This window comes from Megalopta genalis, chromosome 14 (assembly GCF_051020955.1).
Source record: "Megalopta genalis isolate 19385.01 chromosome 14, iyMegGena1_principal, whole genome shotgun sequence".
NCBI classification, from domain to species: Eukaryota; Metazoa; Arthropoda; class Insecta; order Hymenoptera; family Halictidae; genus Megalopta; species Megalopta genalis.
Window position 1 is genome coordinate 7,064,033 of NC_135026.1, and position 14,351 is coordinate 7,078,383.

General features: G+C 37.5%; 1 protein-coding gene across 2 annotated transcripts in view; it reads right to left on the reverse strand.

Annotated features, from left to right (window-relative positions):
* Ctns (lysosomal cystine transporter cystinosin) overlaps positions 1 to 8,107 on the reverse strand; it is a 35,981-nt gene extending 27,874 nt beyond the window's left edge. For both annotated transcript variants that reach the window (XM_033479390.2, XM_033479388.2), the window contains exon 1: positions 7,562 to 8,107. The gene's annotated coding sequence lies outside the window, so the exon portion shown is untranslated. The remainder of the gene's footprint in view (positions 1 to 7,561) is intronic.
* Positions 8,108 to 14,351: the final 6,244 nt, after the last annotated feature.

Genomic DNA, 14,351 nt, shown 5'->3' on the forward strand with positions numbered 1-14,351 from the left:
ACGAGTTTGAGATGCGCGCGTCCGCCTTAATTGAAGCATGATACGTTGCCCGCGTTTTGCATTTTTAATCCCGTTCCGGACGGAAAAAGCGAAAACGTTGTTTGGGGGCTACAAGCCCCGTCTGATTATACGCTTGCTCCCCGCGAGCGCGTTCATAATTATTTGCATACCGTCCGGCCGGCCGTTTCAAACGAGAATCCTCTTGTCCGTGGACGGAAAAAAAGGACCGCCGATTTTGCTCGATATTTCGGTTTAACGAACTCGCGGCCGCCGCGGAGCGTTCCCGGGGCCGACGGCGGCCGCGTTCAAAGCTTAGCGCGGCGACCGGCCCCGGTCACTATGAACGTACGAACGCTTAATAAGCGGACCGACGCACGAGTAACGAGCAATTATTCGGCTCGGCGTCGGATCCACGGCACGGCGGCCACTCGATCGATGCTCATTAATTTCCCATCGCTCATCCACGTCGAATCCTGAGAACCTCGATTCTCAAGCTTCCACAGGCTAGCTTCTTCGATTGAGAACGATACTGCTTGCCTTCGATCGCCGGACGGTTTTTTGGAATTTTTTTCGTTCGGATCTAGTGGGAGTTATAGCTGCGGACTTGGCATTATTATTAGGTGGTGTTTAAATATAATATAATATAATATAATAATATAAGATAATTAATAATTATATTAACTATATTGCACTATTAAATTATACTAATTTTAATTAAGAAACGTAGAATATATATATATATATATATATATATATATATATATATATATATATATATATTATTATTATTATTATCAATAAATGCGATTTTTCCTAAGGGTCCGTGAGCACCCTATGTGGACACTTTTATATATTACATATATTATAAAATAATGTATATATTATACACATTATACATGTTACGTTATGTATATTATATATTATGTACATAATTTAAAATATTATACATATTGTATTATATATTGTATGTATATACATATTTTATAAGTTATTATATCTAATATTTTAATACATTATAAAATATATATTATATAATTTATATAGTATATTATATATAATATATAATATAAATTGTATATAATTGTATAAAATTCATATATGAATTCTATAAAATTGTATAAAATTCCTATGGATTCTACAGAATTGTATAAAATTCCTATGAATTCTAAAAAATTGTATAAAATTCTTATGAATTCTATAAAATTGTATAAAATTCCATATAATTTTGTAAAATGCTTTTATATGACCGAGAGATTGTACAAGATTCTTAAAAAAATTCTATAAAATCTATCACTTGCACAAATAGCAAAAATATAAATTACACAACACAGGATTTTGTACAAAATAGAATATCGAAAATATAAAAAGCAGCAACAATTAAATAATCTAAATTCACTCTTTTCACTTATCTTGCCAAATAAGCGTCACTGGGTCAACATGACTCACCGACCGTTCCCAAAACTGCAATTTCCTACGAAGCTTAAAGAGACGTCTGCATCCCTTAAAAAAAATGTTCTTCCGCGGAGATGACCGTGCATTGTTGACAGTACACGTGTTAGGCGATGACGACGACGGCCAGATAGAATGATCTGTCCCCTTATTCCCGGGACTGGCTTCCGTCCGATTACGAATCGCCGAGACGGACTATCCTTATCACGGTTGTGCATCGTTTCCGACGACCTCGTTCGCTCCGCCGAGCACGAGGACACTTTTCCGCAAGTTTTGCGACGATCCACGCAACAAACCAACGCGACCATCGTGTGTGGTCCGTGACACTTTTCGTCGCTGCTCTCCTCGCCAACGTTCACTGCTATTCGCCCTGGCTAGCGCCGGTAGAATGGATCAATGTTCTACTTAACGTTAACGTTAACGTTCGTACGGCGGGCCATTTCGACGACAATGTAACCGAGCATCGCAGCTGCAATTATTTGTAATTTCGTTTATCGATTTCCTCTCACGGAATTTGTATGTTTTGTGGACAAGTTTATGCAATTCGTAGGAATTTTATACAATTTTATGGAATTCGTAGGAGTTTCAGACAATTTTATACAATTCGCAGGAATTTTATACAATTTTATAGAATTTATAGGAATTTTATACAATTTTATTTAGTTCATAGGAATTTTATACAATTTTATTTAGTTCATATGAATTTTATACAATTTTATTACAATTCATAGAAATTTTATACAATTTTATAAAATTCACAGAAATTTTATAAATTTTTATAGAATTCATAGGAATTTTATACAATTTTATAGAATTCATAGGAATTTTATATAATTTTATAAAATTCACAAAAATTTTTTACAATTTTATAGAATTCGTAAGAATTTTATACAATTCTATAGAATTCACAGGAATTTTATATAATTTTATAAGATTCATAGAAATTTTAACAATTTTATAGAATTCGTAGGAATTTTATACAATTTTCTAGAATTCATAGGATTTTTTTAGAATTTGATAGAATCCACTGAGATTTTATACAATTTTATAGAGTTCATAATTATATGCAATTCTATAAGGGTTGCATCAAATTTTATACAATCTCGTAGACAATTTCACAAAACTTATAAAAAATTTGTAATGTTTCAGAGAATTCGTATAAATTTTATACAATTTTATAGTGTTAATAATTTTATACAATTCTACAAGGGTTGTGTAAAATTATATAAAATATCGTATGAGTTATCTAAAATATTAGACACACACACTTTGATCAAACTTATTTAAATTTTGTACAATTCTATAAGGGTTGTATAAAATTTTATACAACTAAAATATTAAACAACTTTATAAAACTCACGTGAATTTTGTACAGTTTCACCGAACCCCCATAGAAATTATATAAAATTTCATAAAATTTCTCAGTTGCGTACAACACCGCCAAAGATTCACCGAACAGCGACCGTAGCCTGTTCGAGATCCTCGAGCCAGGTTTCTTACGGAGGCGTTAAATATTCGTGGTAAACGATCAAACGTTCGTCCAGCGACGATAAACGGTTGACACTCGAGATAAACGGTGTCTTCCTTATTCACAAGTTAATCCGTCGTAGCCGTCGCAGCAGATCCGTGGTTCTCAATTCCGTTTCGAATCGGATCGGTTCGGTTCGGCCCGGATCGAATCGGATTGGGCCAGCTCCGAGCCGACTCGGTTCTCCTTCTCTATATAACCGGGAATCGTCTCTGGAACCGGAAGTGGCGCGCCGCGGCCGTCGGACACGCGAAATCGAAAATTCGCCGGGCGAGAGAGGCGAGTTCAAGGAACTCCTGTCTCCGACCGAAACTCGCAAAGTATTCCGCTTAGGAAAGCTGTCAGCGGCGTTTGCCGGCGCGCATCGTGTGCAACCGTACACGTACAGAAACGTGTCAATGACTTTCGTATTTCGCCGTCCCCGTTTCCCCGGTTCTACAGCAGCCGACGACGACGACGACGACGAGCCCCGAATCGATTTCGATTTGACGGCTAGTTTCACGGGAATATATATTGCGAATCCCTGTCGGCGCCAACAATTTTTTTTTTTGTTGCCGCCGAAACATTTTACCGGCGCGCGCTGCGACTAGAAACAACTTCACGGCTATCGAAAATCTGTAACTCCGCTCGAACCTTGTATGCGGTAATGAATTTATCGGAAGTTCATTATCACGTTACAGTGTTTGGGTTTCTATCGGTTCAAGAGGTATTGGAAGATCGAGTGCTTAGATATTTTCTTGTACATTTGTGGTACTCGGTGTTCTTAATATTTTCGAAGTGTCGGAATCGTTTTGAAGGTTAAGTGCTCATTGCTGATCTTCGATCAAAGTGTATCCGTTGTACCGTTGACTTTATCAAAGTCTAATCACGATGCAGAAACTGGAAATATGCGAAAGTCATACTTATAGGTTATTTCTGCGTTTGGTCTAGGCTAGGCTTACGTTATGTCTCGGTTGGTTGTAGGTTAGGTGTGTCTGCTGTGCTCGTCGTGCTCACCGTTTTCAATGTGTCTACTGTGTTCAATGTGTTAACTGTGTCAGATTAAAAGGACTGCACACAGATTAAAAGGACTGTGTGTCGAGCAGTTCAAATTCGATTAGATGTTATCGGTCGGTTACAGTTTACTGTTTTCTGGGGACGTTTACGGGCCGTAAATGCACAAAGGGGTCCCGCGAATGCCGGGAAATTTACGATCGACCGATGTGGAAGTGTAAATCGTGGAACCGCGGGTTCGGACGTTTTCTAATAACAACACCGGTAATCTGATTTCCTGGCGGGCCGATGGACGATGGGGCTCAATTTATATATCTGAAACGGTTTCATCTCAGTTTCATTAGATCACGATTTACGGACAAATCGTTCCGCGGTTTCGCTCACTCACCTGTCGAATTTCGTTCGACCGCAAGAGATCGGATGACGGTTAAAGCTTGCCGTAAGCGAAACCGATACAGATACGTGCAATTTCTCCGCCGCGCACTCCCTCCCATACATGGACTCCCTGATACTCTCTCTTTCGCTCTCTTTTGTATTCTTCTTACTCTCTCTCTTTTTTCTCATTTGCTTTTCACTCTTTGTCGCAATCGCTCATATCATTCTTTCACTATTTCTCTCTCTCTCTCTCTCTCACTTTCTCTCTCTCTCTCTTTCTCTCTCTCTCTCTCTCTCTCTCTCTCTCTCTGTCTATTTCCTTCTCTTTTCTATCCAGCCTCCCATCTGTTTTTATACAAAGTAAAAATTATGTACATCAATTGTTAAGAATAGAAGCTAGATAAAAAGTTCTTTGGTATTTGAATAATTTTAACCCCCTATTATATATATATAACCCCATTAATATTGTATAACCCCATTCACATGTGTAATAACAATTCTTTCGTGTATTGTCGAATATAGCCGTCATAAAGAAATGGCGAATTTTTTCTTTGGTAACTAATCTAATCCGTCTAAAAGATAACACTATCAAAATAGAAACTGTGAGCATCAATTGCAAAATTTATGTTATTTATTGAACATGTACGGAAAGTTGTTCATTAGTTATAAAATTACAAAAGAAAAGAAGTACAGAGGTTTAGAACGACTTGATACAGAGTTAAAATAAAGATAATAAGATAACCGCGGGTCCTTAAATTAATACGATAAATCTCTACTGTCTATAATAATGTTGCGAAATTATATTGAGTAATTTGAGATAGATTCTGTTCGAAATAGTTCGAGAACTGCAATATCCACGTAAAAGTGAATTCGCCCGAGAACATGATTTTCCTGAGATGCTTCTACTGTTCCGCATTTGATCTACCAATTTCCGCCGTAAACGCATAAAATTTGCAGTCCACTTATTATTCCTGTTACGGACTCGCGCTTATCAGAGTTACTTCGACGTTAATAATTAACTGCGCTAAGTAGAGGAGATTTTATGTTCGTTTAAACTTCGCATTTATTACGACGCTTAAACTTCGATAACGGGGAAGTGACGTTTCCAGAATTAATTGAACGGCGACGCACGGTTATTATACTCTTTGAAATTTTAATAATTGAACTACGGGCGACAATAGCGACGTAAGAATAACACTGCGCTCATTCGAACCGTGCAGTTCGCACGTCACGTGCATGGTAGCCGGAAGAAAGAGCTTTCCAGATCGAAGGGGTGGGGATAGGTCATGCGACGCGCCGGGACTCCCGCACAGCGGAGTGGGAGTAGTCACGTGTCGCGCCGAGTTTCCCGTACAGGAGTGGGGGCATAGCAGGTGTTCTATTATACCGGTATTGTATTGTTAATATTTTTGATAATATCGTTAATCGAATGTAATAAAATTTGCATAAATATTGCAAATGTATCAATCGTATTATAATTAATGTAATGTATTTATTGTGTCCAAATGAACGGCTACGGCGTTCGCTTACGTAACCGTAACTCTCTGTAATTTCGAAACTACTTCGAACTGACCAGTAAATCTTTCGCTGACAGACCAAACCACTCGACACCGAGCGAGGAAAATTAATGCTTCCGCAAATGACACTTTCGTTTTCCGTTCATGGAAATTCCTTATCTTATCTTCAACTAATGTATTATTGTAGTTTATACAACTGTAATCATTGTTTCAGCAATTGCAACATTTGACCAGGAAACGATTTTGTGCGAATTAGAAAACCACGTTCTCGCTTTTCATCGGAAGGACATCAATTAGTATAGTAGAACCTCGATTATGCGAATTGATCGAGGAAAAATAATAATTTAGGTGATAGAACTCGGAATATAAATAGATAATTAGTAGACTATGGATCTTTATTCAAAATATAAATTATCGAAGAAACTCGTGAATGAAAGTAAATTTTAATTTGTTTAATAATTTTGATAAATAGAAAGCAGCGCGACGAAATTATTAAATTCTTCTTATGGCCCCGCAATTTCACATTTCGCTAATTTCTGTCATAAACGTATGAAATCGACGGCCTAGTAATTAATTACACAGAGTAAAACATTACCGAGTTGTATAATAGTATAACGTCTCGGTGTCCTTAGATCAGGGACCATAATTGTTATAATTGGATTGTTATGCGAAACAAAAAATGTTTGCACATTAATTGCGACCGACGCGGAAACTACATAGACATTTCGTTCGTTTGAAAATTATTTCGCCGAGTTGAAAATATGGAACAATATTTTTCGGTTATTCAATTTAAATGTGCAACAATGTTGAACGCCGGCAATATTTTTTCGGCAATTGCGAAACAATTCTTTATCGTTCCATAAAATACAATTTCCTGCACTGGTAACACCTAACTGGACCAATTAAAATAAATTTGGTTTGACACCGTGATTGTCGCGAGCGAACGAAATAAAGTTCCTTGCCACTGACGGCATCTATTAGGAGTGACCTAAGCAGAATTCTTCTCGCTGATAATCAGACTGCAGATTTTCTACACTTATAAAGGAAAATCGGTGATGAAAGACATCGCCGTAATAACATCAGAAAAGTTTCAACACATCGACACGTTATTGCCAACTCATCGAAATAACCAAGATAGAAAATAAATTGTTGCCGGAACAACCGGAATCGAGCATGATCGTCTCCAGCATCGAAAATCATTACGAGCGATCGAAATCGAATTTTCCAAATTATTAATAATTATTGCCAACGAAATCGTCTACATTTTCGAAAGTGTAGGCGCGACTGTTATAATGTAAAATTATGTCGCAGAGAAACGGCAGTTACATTTATGAATTTTATTCGCAACATTTGTTTCTTTACTGAACTTAACAGTTGCTTCTGACGAGTATACTCGTCGCAACACAAAATATTATTATTTATTCTTGACGAGTATACTCGTCGTAACCTAAAATGTCGTAATTTATTCTCGACGAGTATACTCGTCATAACCTAAAATGTCACCGTTTCGTCGCGACGAGTATACTCGTCATATATTTGACTTGATAATATTCTGGCTAACCTATTCTAATCTGCTTAGACGTTGAAGCAACGCTGAAATAATTTCAGCCATAGAAAGCGAATTGCCAGACCACCGCGGGTCGTCCGGTTCGAAAAACGAGAAGCTCAAACAAGAACCGGGAGGATGAGCTGGACGTACCTGTTCTCGAAGTAATTTTCCTAGGACACCGGGCACAGCCGCGGAGCACAGCGTAGCAGGTAAAAGGCACAAAGTTATTCGTCCGGTCCCGACGACCCCGGCTCACAGCTTTTCACGGCTTCGGCCTTGAACTAGCGGCGGCAGCGTCGCTCGTTCCTCTCTCGCACCTCTTCCGTGCTGGCGTTGTCATCGGTTCCACGATTCTGGATCGGTCTGGATCGATCAGATTCCCCACGCAGCCGGCGGATCCGCGCCGAGAGGAACAGTGCTGTCACCGATGGCCCGCGACTGACAGTACGCCTCGCAGTAGGCTCACGCCGCCGTTCCAGCAGCCCGCTCGATTTCCTCGGGACGACTGACCGACTAGCGCCGAAGGTCTCGGCCAAATCGGATCGTATCGGATCGAATAGAATCGCGAGTGAAAGGAGAACCCGCGCGAACTATCGCTCCGGCCACCTTGCTCTAACGTATTCCCTGCTGACGACGATCGCGCGCCGATACCGTCGCTTCGCGGCGTCACCGACCGCAAATGGGTTGCTCGAGCCTGTCGATCCTACGTATAAATCTGTTGCAACGGCCGCTCTCCCCTCTCTGCAAAAATCCCCCACCTCTCCTCTAGGCCGCTCGGACCGCCAGTGGTTTCATGACTGGCGAACGGTCTTTTTGCGAGCGCAATTGCGGGTCTTCTCGAAAATCGGGGGGGTTAATGGGCCGGGGGTTATAGTAATTATGGCAGTTTTTTGTTGCGTATGCTGTTAGTTTATATATGTATATATATTTAAATATATATTTATGTAAAAATTAATTGTACAGTTAGAAACTAGTTTAACGTTGTGTCTGGGTTTATCATAATTGTATAACAGGTGCTAGTCATTTTCCTGTTATAATTTACGCTGGTTTTATTACTTATGTAGTTGATGATTATATTATTATTACAATGTTATTTTCTAATTGTACAATTAAAAATTAGTTTAAGGTTATATAAATGTGTATAAATTAACAGTATAAGTAATAAAATTGCTATAAATAAAACTTATGACAAGAAAATAAATTATCAGTACCTATTATACCATTACCTTAAATCTAGAAATAACGTTAAACAACTTGTTAATAACAACAAGTGTTAATAATAACATTACTCTAAAATGATGTAATTATAATAAAATTACTGTATAATAATAATAATAACATTATTGTTATGAACTGTACAAGTAATAAAACTACTATATAATAATAATGAAGTTATTAACTGCATAAGTAATAAAATTACTGTGTAATAATAATATTATTATTGTTATGAACTGTATAAGTAATAAAATTTTCCTATAAGAATAACAAAATTATTAACTGTATAAATAATAAAATTACTTATTTATATATATTATAACTTAAGTAATAATAACAATGAAATTGTTAACTATATAAGTAATAAAATTACTGTCAAATAACAATGAAATTATTAACTGTATAAATAATAATATTACTGTCAAATAACAATGAAATCATTAACTGTATAAGTAATAAAATGGCTATAAATAAAAATTATAATAACAAAATTACCGATACCTATTATACCATAACCTTAAACGTTAACGTAACGTTATGGATGGATGTAGACAAATGAATCACGAAACATCAGAAATGCGATGTTCGTGACGAAAAATCATTTTCGAGGCGAGTTTCATTAGTCTTTACGAGGAAAATTGCTGGAGCATCGATGCGGCGAATTTGTAATCCTGTAGCGTGTCGCTTATGGTTGCGCAGGACGATCTACAGGTTTCTGTACCATTAGTCCAAGGCTGTCTGATGCAGTACAGGTAAAGTGTACAGATAGTGAATGTATACAGCAAGAATAAGATAAGATCTAAAGATAGGATTAAGACGTATAGAGTGTTCCACTAAAGCTGTTACAGGACAATATCTCTGTTAGCGTCAACGATACCGAAAAATGCTAGAGGAACAGATTGTACGGTTCGAAGGGACACACGTTGCTGTGAAAATAGTTTTTTTTTAAGGTCATATTTCTCGAGATTTCAAGGTCATCAATGCTTTTTTAAATGGGATTACATACTTCTGTTTCTGCATCATGATAGCTGAAGTCAAGACGAATCCAACGATCTATAATAACATGACCTTGGCGTGACCTCAAGCTGATCGATCATCGCGTTGTTCGTCGCGCCGAAATCGGCTGCGATTGGTCGCCGGTCCGCGTAGCCAATATCAAATTATAGAAGTAACGGAGCAGATGTACGACGCTCTTTCTGTAATCAAATTAAAATATGACAATAATTTTTAACATTTATTCCAATAAATTTTTCATCGTTGACGTTTCAAGATTTATTCGTACTCAAGGTCACTCGAAGGTCGTGTTGTTACAAGTCATCGGATTCGTTTCGACCTTAGCTGTCGCGATATAACGATAGAAATGTGTAATCCCGTTTGAAAAAACATCGATGACCTTGACGGTTCGAAAGATATGACCTTCAAGGAGAAACTGTTTCCACAGCAACGTGTGTCCCCTCGAATCATACAATTTGTCCCTGTAGCATTTTTTAATATTGTTAACGCTAACGGAGTTATTGCTCTGGAACAGCTTTAATGGAACACCCTGTAGAATTTAAGAAAACAGGCTGCAGAATCGAAGGAATGTGGAAACAATTTCAAACCGAGTACTTTTTTCTTCTCTTGGCTGCGACGACGAACGTAGCAATCGTCTGTCTACGCCCAGGGAAAATCACGGCCGAAAGAACGCTAGGACATTGCGAAATAATTTATTTATTCGGACGGCTGCTGTTCGTACGATTCCGTTCCACAATGCCATCGCAGAAAATTTAATTGACGTCTGTTTGAAAGGTAATTCGCATCAGAGAGTTGAATGAAGTTCTATTGAAAACGATCTCCCGAAACGATAAGCCGCGCGCGGTCCGTTGGAACATCGAAGCCATAACGTTTTTAAGAGAACAATGCGTCGGCTGCGACGAGCGCGACGGAGTTAGCAGACAAACGGACGGATAATAGTTCAGGAATAACACGAATAGAACAGAAACGTGAAAAATTGCCGTTGCATAAGCTGCCTCTGTTCCCATTATTTGCCAGGCATAACCGATTAAAAGTATGCGCTATTTCTATGGTACGATGTTCTATACGCACGTATTATTCGAATGTATTGAGATTTTAATTAATTTAGTTTGAACTGTCGTAGAGAGAGAGAGAGAGAGAGAGAGAGAGAGAGAGAGAGAGAGAGAAACGCTTTCGTGGTTTTAATAATTATGGGCATTTGAAACGAGTCCGAGTTGAACGTCTGCTGTCTCTCGTAGGAATAAGAGAATATTTCAATGTTCGTTATATCCGTGGAAGAATAAGTTTTAAATGTTGGAGTGATTCGGACACGGACTTGTTTATAATGTGTTGGTCGTAGCAATTGGAAAATCAGCAGGTATTTTGTTCTCGAGGTGCCCTGCAGGTATTATAGAAATAAATAATGATTTTAAATAATTGAGTGCTGATTGCTGAGTGCTGTGAGCTGTAAGTTGAGAGCTGAGAGTTAAGAGAATTGGTAGCTGAGAGTTGAGAGAATTGAGCGCTGAGTGCTGTGAGCTGTAAGTTGATAGATGCAAGAGTTGAAAAAATTGAGTGCTGAATGCAGTGAGCTGAGAGTTGTTAGTTGAGAGTTAAGTGTTGAGAATTGGCAACTCAGAGTTCAAAGAATTGCTAGCTGGGAGTTGAGAGAATTGAGAGCTGAGTGCTGTTAGCTGAAAGTTGATAGATGCGAGAGTTGAGAAAATTGAGAGCTGAGTGCTTAGTGCTGTGAACTGACAGTTGTTCTACGGGAGAGTTGAGAGTATTGAGACCTAGGTGCTGTGAGCTTAGGGTTGATAGATGAGAGAGTTGAGCAAATTGAAAGCTGAGTGTTGATAGATAGGAGAGTTGAGTAAATTGAGAGCTGAGTGCTGTGAGCTGAAAGTTGAGAGCTAAGAGTTGAGAGTTAAGAGAAGCTGAGAGTTGAGAGAATTGAGTGTTGAGTGCTGTGAGCTGTAAGTTGATAGATGCAAGAGTTGAAAAAATTGAGTGCTGAATGCAGTGAGCTGAGAGTTGTTAGTTGAGAGTTAAGTGTTGAGAATTGGTAGCTCAGAGTTCAAAGAATTGCTAGCTGGGAGTTGAGAGAATCGAGAGTTGAGTGCTGTGAGCTTAGAGTTGATAGATGGAAGACTTGAGAAAATTGAGAGCTGAGTGCAGAGTGCTGTGAACTGAGAATTGATAGATGGGAGAGTTGAGTGAAATGAGAGCTGAGTGCCGAGTGCTGTGAACTGAGAATTGATAGATTAGAGTGCTGAGTAAAACGAGAACTGAGCGCTGTGAGCTGAGAGTTGAGAGTATTGAGAGCTCAGTGCTGTGAATTGATAGATGTGAGAGTTGAGTGAATTGAGAGCTGCGTTTACTATTTTACAATCTCTGGTCGATTAGTAACTGTACTCGGGTTATTAATAAATAAACATTTACACTGAGAATATTTACAGGAATAATATTGGTTGACAGTATTTGTATATTTGAGTGTGTCACGTTCATTACAAAATAGCTACGTTTTTGTGTTTTCATTAGAGAGATCATTATATCTACACTGTGCTACGAATGTGGTTATTTGAGAAATTCAATTACTCGGTCTGCGTGTATTATAACAAGCTCTGTATGTTACAGTATTATAATTATATCTAATGCTATAATCACGACGCTACCGCGTAACTAACCATTTCTCTCTACTCGTCAAAATTCTTAAACAGGTTAATCCATTTGTTCAAGCAGCCTTCTAATCACGACACGTCTGGTTTGGAGACCAACGATCAAAACACATAGAGTGGCCAACAAGTCACAAAATGGTTTTAATATTGTTCTTACGGTCTTTTTATTTGTCAAAAATATTCTAACTTTTTATTTATGTCGCAATTAGTTACACCTCATCGTGAAGAAATGAAATTTCAAGATTAATTTGACCAATCTAAATGTTTATAGCAACATCTTTTGTTTTACATACTTGTCATTATGGGGTGTCAAGTTAATAAGATTGAACATTCAATGAATTTTCACGGAATTTTTGCTCGATACGACTGTCATTTTATTTCTATATAAGTTTAATTCATTGGACAATCACCTTTGTATTTATTTTTTATGAGTACAACGTCCTCTCTCTCTCTCTCTCTCTCTCTCTCTCTGAATTATGGCAGCCATGAAAAATAATATGCTGTGGAACTTATGCAATAATACAATTGTAATAATAATCAAGATTGTAATGCAGTTATGCAGCAATAATAATAATAATAATAATAATAATAATAATAATAATAATAATAATAATAATAATAATAATAATAATAATAATAATAATAATAATAATAATAATAATAATAATAATAATAAAAATTGTAATGCACAGTTATATAACAACAATAATAATAGTAATAAAGATTGTAATGCAGTCATACAATAAAAAATATTAATTATAATAAAGATTGTATTGCAGTTATACAATAATAATAATAATAATAATACAAAAGTTTGTAATGTAGTTATAGAATAATCATGATAAAAACTACAGTGAAGTCGTGCAATAATAATAGTAAAGGTGACAGTTTTGAATGTGTAAAGGGTCACCGCTTTGAGATGTGAGGTCAACAAGGCATGACATTCCATTAACAGCTCCAACAGCATCAATTTAATACATTGACAAATTCTTCAAACAGCGATCACTGTGTGGAATTATCGCGTAGTGAATTTAGGAACGAATGAAACTACTAATTGGTCTTGCGTGTAATTGTCCGGGACTTTCGACCGGCCAGAATTGGAACCGCCATGCTATGTCCGAGGGTCAATAGCGAAAAAGTGTGCGATGTTTACTCAGGACCGATTTGGCGCCGTCACCAATATAGATTGTCTCATACAACTGCGTTACTAAATTATATTATATCGGATCGCTGGGGGTTATTGATTTGTATCTGGCATCGAGCTATTTTCATCCACGTACACATACGCGTCTATATGCATGCCGCTGCCTATAGAATATAGTACACGCATTACATACGCATACACACACACATATAGAATATATTATATAATACGTATAATTTGCGGCTGGGTCAGCCAGTCAAGAGACCAATAGCTTCTAATTGACGGTAAATTACGAACATGATATTTGGGTAGACGATATCGCGGAAATCATCGACAATTGATACGGCCCTGGCCATTCTTGGTTCGCCTCGGTCGAAAAACATTCAATTATTTCAACGACCACCTATTTAGCGAAAAACCGCTCTGTCATCCTCGATAAAAAAAACTGCACTAGACGTGGAACAAATCGATGATAACCTGTAGAATAACAGAAAGTGGGGGAGGGGATTATTTAGTTAATTCGCTGTATTCGACGACCTTGAAATATTTTACCAAAATCATCATTCTGAACAACTTTTCCTTGCACGTGTTACCACAGATCGATCTTAGCTATCGAGACAAAGGCAAAAATATCTTTTTTTCTTGTATTTTTCGTTAAGGTTATCTTTTTAAGTTAGATTTAGTACAGCTAGGTTTAGGATGTCATCTGCCGAATACTTTTACAAACGATAACGATTGAACCATCTGGAAAACTCTAGGTCACAGTGAATCGAACGAATCTGAGTTGAAAAAAGAAAATAAACAAAGATGCTGGACAAAGAAACTAAACGAAGATGCTAAACAATGAGACGAACGCGAGACTTTATAGAGATTAGATTTTCTGCTTTGTGTAGCAGGCGAATTTGACTTT